Below are 7,011 nucleotides of genomic sequence, written 5' to 3'. Positions count from 1 at the left end.
AATTCACAAACAATTACCATTAAGCAATAATATAAGTAATACAACTATTACACTAAGCTCAATAAGGAAAACTTGGGCTTTATTGATCATCACACACATAATACATTGTCTTTACAATATTCAGATTTGAATTATGGAATTACAACAAATTACAAGAATTGAATATTTAGAAAAAGAAAAGAAAATGAAATTACAATTCAATGATATATCCTAAATACTACAAGATCATCTTCATTTGATCTTGGACTTGATGACCTCCATAGTCATCTTGATCAATTCTTGATTCCTGCACATAAAACAACAAAGATCACATTATGCCAAGTGGCATTGCCACTTCGAGGTGTTAGCAAATAATGGAAATAAAGAGGATATGATCAAGTCTCCGCCGAGCGCATCCATGCCACGTATGTAACCAAGTCCAAGTGCACAGCATTAGCGCACACACACAGCTAGGCTGCTCACACAGCAGTGTGCATGCAGCACACCACACACACACAGCTGGTGAGTCACCAACACATGCCAGGCAGTGATGTCGACCAGTGAAGCAAGGGCCAGTCATATAAAGACTTTTCACAGCCAAAACCCTAGTCATTATCATCGACACAAGCTTCAGGGTAAGAACTAGCAAGAAAAGCTCTAGAACATCAAGAACAGGTGAACAGCCAGAGCTGTCTCACCTATTTCCCATCACCAGAAATCAACCAAGCATCACCAACAAGTCAGGAGGAGCAGGGCAGGCATAAGATCATCACAGAAGCAAAACCTCTACACCAACAACCTTACTAGGAGCTGGAGTGAGGTATACACAGATAATCATGAGCAAGCCACAGTTTTGCTCATATCATAAGCACATGCATTCATCACAGCAAAAGAAAAGGGTAGAAACCCTGTTTGTATCATCATCTGGCTACCAAGCCATGTGGTGCAAGCAAAAAGAATGAATAGCCAGAAAGAAATTATCCAGGGAACACTGGATGTGTCAAAGACAGTGACACAACCAGAGAAATCCAACAAGGATTTAATCCCCATCTAGCCACACAGATTCACTTAGCACCCTATAGCTAGCTACACCATCAGAATATAGACATTTATATGTCTATTTTCATTTCAACATCAATTATACTGAAAGCCATGATTGACTACCAGTAATATTGCTCAACAAAGATACATAAGAGGTAGGAGCAACCTTTACTACCATACCAAGCATTGCTAGGGTCACAACAACTACCTAGCCACACAGAAAAGCCACAAGAGAAGCATATCATCACTCCAAGGAGTTCATGCATCACAGGAGGTGCCAACACATGTTGGTTTCCATCCAGATAGTGCATAGGATGCACCCAATCACTACTGCATCAGGTAGATCTTGTCTGCTATCAGTAATAGGAAGCCAAGCTTCACTGACAAGCATAGATAAATAAAACAACACACACAGATGCATCCAGAGTATCAAATCCTTCAATCAACCACCAGTATTGCTTTCACAAGCAACAGCAACCACCAGTATTTGGTGAGGAGCTAGATCCTCATGCAACAGCAGCAATTGAAATGAATTCATACAAATTGATAAGCCAACAGTAAGTCCTGGTGATCACAGGATCATCCAAAGCCACAAATTAACCAACCATTGCATCACAAATAATCAAATTTATGAAATATAAATTGTATGCAGAAGCACACTAACAAGGGATGGAGCTGTCTAGCCAACAGTCATGCTCAATAGAACATTCCTATGAATCACAACTCAATAAGCATCACACAGTGGCACTGGCACTTGCATAATGCAAGGATCATGCATCATGATCAAGCCAAGGCCAAGATTTTGCACACACAGAATACCCTAGTGGCAGTAGTCATATCTGGAGCAAGCCAGAAGGCCATGAGCATCAATGGATGCTCATGAGCAATTACAGAAGGGCCACAGCAGGGATACAACATGAACAGAAGTAGTTATGAAGCACAGAAGCATACACTAATAATCAAGTAGAGCAGCACAAGCTAGAACACAGAGATAGCAGTAGCACATAGCAGCATACGCATGGCAACAGCACAAGCACAACAGCCAGAATTCATGGCGCATGTAGGCCGTAGCAACTAGCACAACAAGGCAGTGGCCAGAACTAGCTCAGAAGAACAGGAGAGAAGGATGAACTAGCAGGAGAGAAGGAAGAAGGAAGAGGATGGAGGCGCACGTACCTGGAGCGGAGCACCACAGCGTGCCACGGCGGCACGGCGGCACGGCCCACCACGGCAGCCGCTAAGCCACGCTCGGCTCGATGTCGCCGAGCGCGAGCGCCCCAAAGACCGCCTCAGCACCAGGAGCATCGGCGGCGAGGGGATCACCATGGATTCCCACAGCAGGCGAGCAGAGGCGACGAGGGCGAGCGAACAAGGACGCCAGCGTCAGATCGACGCGGACCACCGTGTCCGCCGTCGAGAGGCGGATCAGATCCACTTGATCTCGCCGGCGGCGACCGCCGGAGTTGGTCGGATTAATTCGGCGACGGCGAGGCGACCACGGCGTCGCGAGAGCCACAGAGAAAGGGATTAGGGTTAGGTCGAGCGGCGCGAGGTGGGCGAGTGAGCGACCGCTCGGGTCGGTTGGACCCGAGCTGGTTTAGCCCAACCCACTGGGCCACCCTGACAGGTGGGCCCAGGGGCAATATAGACATTTCACAATTTCATTTAAAACAAGAAACTTTGAAATTAAATAGAAAATTGATAAGAGCTCTAAAAAAATAATTAAAAATATGAAAATCAATCACAGCATAAAATTCTCTATCCAAATAAAATATCAAAGAGAATTTTTAAAGACAATTATGAATAAGTCTTAATTTGATGATTTAAATAATAATTTAAATCACACATATTATTTTCAATAAAGAAAAATAAGTCCATTAATGTAATTGGATTCTAAAAAACACCTTGATAATATTTCAAGGTTGTATTTATCCTAAACAGAGTATCTCCAAATCTATCTTAGTATTAACCTCTCATAAAATAACAACGACATCGGAAGGGGGGAACAAACCCTAAAACTGGAATCATGCATAATTGTTTCTTTAACCATTGCCCTTATCGGACAATGATGCTATTTTTCAGAGACATAGGACAAGGGTCAGTCCACACCATCCAACTGCAAAACTTTGCAGTGTTCAGGCAAGTTCATCACTTGCGCATGTCATTTGAGTATTTCTATCAAATTACTTGCAAAGTATTATGGTTATCACTATTGCATAAAAAATCAAAACCACTACTTTCATAACTATGAATATGACTATGTGGTGGGCAATGGAACCATGGATTGTGTTGATATGGTGGAGGTTCCATTGCACGGGTTTATATCCATCTAGGATTAAACAACAAATGTCGCCAAGTGATTCTTGTGCCGTAATACCCGTGTTAACCATAAGATCCGGAGTGGGACGGAGTAGTCAAAAGTGTTTCCACCTCTCGTTCATCAACGGATGCGCTTACCGTAGCAGGCTTGTATCCGGCGGAACAACCGGAGGGTGGGGATCCCATTCTAATTCCCCACGGTAAAGCATTGCTTGCCGTAGCGCTTGTGTCTTGCGAACAACCGGAGGGTGGGGATCCCATTCTAATTCCCCACGGTAATGCGGTCTATGATGGGTTGCAGCTACCGGCGTAGGAGTGTATGGTAGAGCCCAGAGATCGTTGTCGTGGTCGGGGTCCACCCTCGAAATTACGGGAATAATGGGACCGGCGTGGACCCATGGTCGGGGCATGCAACAACGGGTGGGTGTTCGAGGTAGCGGAGGAACATGATTGGCTAGACCTTATACCGGGCCTCACACCAAAGGAAGTGTGGACGGGAAAGCTGCCCGGTTGGCACCAAGGTTAAGATCTCTTATGGGTAAAGCAACACACCTCTCGCAGAGTGTAAAGAATCGTGACTCCGTCACTCCCTGTTCCGGGATAAGGAATCGCGAACGCGGCCGGAAAGGAGCTCCATGAAGTTCTAGTAAACCGGTGAAGGCCGACGGACATAGCTCTTTGGAATAAAAGCAATCTCTTGAAGAAATGTTTACCAAAACTTGCATTGGTATTAGACTTTCTCGGTCTAATATCGTAGCTAGAGCATTAAACACCTCTTCTCTATAATGAACTTGTTGAGTACGCTCGTACTCATACCACTCTTAAATCCCATGCTTAGATTGTCCGAATCGTCCTGGAGGAGGACTACGACAACAATGAAGGAGCCGAGATCATCGGCTATGAAGAACCGCACCTCTCCGGAGGTATAGAAGGCGTAGACTACCTCATCGTCTACGGATCCGGAGAGGCTTCCGGAGGAGATCAAGCCTAGAGACATCCAGTAGTAGTAGTAACCGAGCAGCCCGAACTCTTAGTATTTAGCTGCTCGAGGCAATAAATGTATAGTATAATGAGACTCTTATATTGTAAGCTAAGTTGGGTTCACCTTGAACCCAGGAGTATTCCTCTTAGGACCCAAGAGGAGCTCCAAGACAATATATGTTTGATGCTTGTAATAATAAGTGAATGAGTTATGGACCCTGCTATGTTCTGTTGTACTACTCTGAGGGATGTAATATTTGTGGAATGGTACTTCGTGAATGTTATATCAACGACTGGCATACTACAACATGCAGTGGTATGCAGGGTCACCACACTTTGATTGTGTTGTGCAGGTTCCACGTTGGCGCCGGAATCCCTGGTGTTGCGCCGCATTACATTCCGCCACCATCAACCTTCAACGTGCTTCTTGGCTCCTCCTGGTTCGATAAACCTTGGTTTCGTTCTGAGGGAAAACTTACTGCTGTGCGCATCACACCTTCTTCTTGGGGTTCCCAACGGACGTGTCATCTACGCGCATCAGCGGGCAAGCCAGAGACTCGGGTGCTGGTTGAGAGCCTCGGCCGTGTGGACGGCGTGGTTCCGGCGAGTCACATGCTGTGACAGCGGGGCGGATGTTGCTACGGCGGCGACCGCTTCCCTGTGTGGATGGGCAGAGTGCTATTGCCGGGGAAACCCTTGCCTGTTGGGCCACAACGGCGACGTCCGTGGACGTCGTTCCCTTGTTGACGGCGTCGGTGTGGCGGCGCTCGGTTCATTCACGTCCTCCAGGTGAAAAGCCAAGATCTTTGGATCGGGCGGTAGCGACGCTTTGGCGTCATGCTCTTCTTGAAGATACCGCCTTGGAGTTCATGGCGTGTGGCTCTCCGTTGTGCGGCGGAGGTGCGGTGCCTCTTGGTGTTGGCTCTTCGTCTGGCGATCCTCGGCAAAGCTTGCTTCGTGCCCTTCCCTTGTCGAGCTTCCTTGGCGCTTCTTCTTCGGTCTGTGAGCAACGTGGGTTGGTCCCCGGTGGTGGTCGGCTTCCGGTGGCATTTCTGCGACGGAGGAGTTCTGTCGAGGCACGCGTGAAAAATGGCTCGCTCTCGAGTGAGTTCCGGCCCGACATTGTAGCTTCCAGCTCTGCTCCGAGTCCTCGTAGGCGTGTTGGCTAAGCACGTTGGTCGCGCTTCCGGTTGTAGTTTTTTTGGTAGTTCGTGTGGGTGTGTGATTTCGATTTGTTAGCTGGATTCAACACTTTGTATCGTTTTCGTTGGTGGCTTTGTTAATTTAAAGTTGGGCACTTGAATAGAATTATTTTTGAGATAAAAGTATAGAATTATTTTTTGACACAAAAGTATAGAATTATTGCTGAGATAAAAGTGGAGATGTACAGTACTTCCTTTCTTCCTAGTTGTTGTTTGTTGTGGACGTGCTGCATTGTATCATATATTAGTATCATAGTTTTCTTATATTAATTGATTTATAGAATCTCAATGTAAATATATATACAAGATTTATTTAATAATAATTTTTTTAGTATTAAATACGGTAATATCTACCTATGATACTACTATCATCTCTTCCGTTTTTAAATGTATAACCATATTAGATTTTTACATGCGTAAAATACATTATAGTAGCTATGATACTTCACCATAGTAGTCTAAAAACATTTTGTATGGGTATGTTGGAATCGACACTGGCAGGACAAAAGAAAATTAATCTTGCCAATGTTTTGTCTCCAGCTAATACACATCGTTTTTTGTTTGTTGTTTTAATAACGTAACAGATAGATACCACTAGTTTATGTTTCTTTTATGCAAAGGTTCTATCGAAAAAAATACCACTAGTTGCAATCCTTCCTTTTCTTTTCACAAAAAACCCTTTCAAGGTATCAATCGGGGCAAATCACTCACGCCTTTGGTGGTTTGGCTGCAGGCAGGCAGGCGGTGGCCACGGCCACGCGTAGCATCGGAAGAGCCAGCACCACACATTATCGGTTCAGCTAGTCCAGAGCAACAGTAGCACGTGTCCGGTCCGACCTTTCCAGCAAATTCAGGGGTTCGCGTGTCGTCCTCAGCGGTTGCCACATCCGCACAGCACCAGGATTCTGCACTGCATCTCCGTCTGCGGCCAACTCCGTGCCGACGGATTCCAGGCTCCGTTACTTTCCATCGGCAGACCTAAAACAGCTACACGTACCACATCCAGTTTCTAGGGCTAGTGCTATTTTATAAAATCTACCCCCTCCATTTTTCATTTAGTTTACGTCTTGGATCTACATGCGGCGTCTGTTAAACTATGTTGGCGGGAGTAGAAAAATCAAACAAAATAGTAATGACATCCGATAGACAGAACTGCCTCGTTTTCTTGTATGTTACTTTTTTTTATTATAAAACTAAAATATAGACTAATTTAACCAACGTTTAAACGTACAAAGTAGAATATTTCAGAACTGAGCAAGTAGACATTACTTCTTCGCCTGGAATACAGAGGTGAGTTTCAAAATTCGAATAGTCTTTTGTTGCTGGTATTTGGTAAATTCTAACCGCCACCTGTTAATTGATTGGCGAAGATGGTCGTATTCTAGACCACAAAACTCTAGCCTAGGGTAAGATGTCTCTTAATTTCTCCGTAAACTTCTTTCGAGTAACCCAAGGTTGCAATTTTTTTATAATACAAAGTCTAGCCAAT

This window comes from Lolium rigidum, chromosome 1 (assembly GCF_022539505.1).
Source record: "Lolium rigidum isolate FL_2022 chromosome 1, APGP_CSIRO_Lrig_0.1, whole genome shotgun sequence".
NCBI classification, from domain to species: Eukaryota; Viridiplantae; Streptophyta; class Magnoliopsida; order Poales; family Poaceae; genus Lolium; species Lolium rigidum.
The sequence above is the reverse complement of the archived record's forward strand: the minus strand, read 5'-3'. Positions refer to the sequence as shown.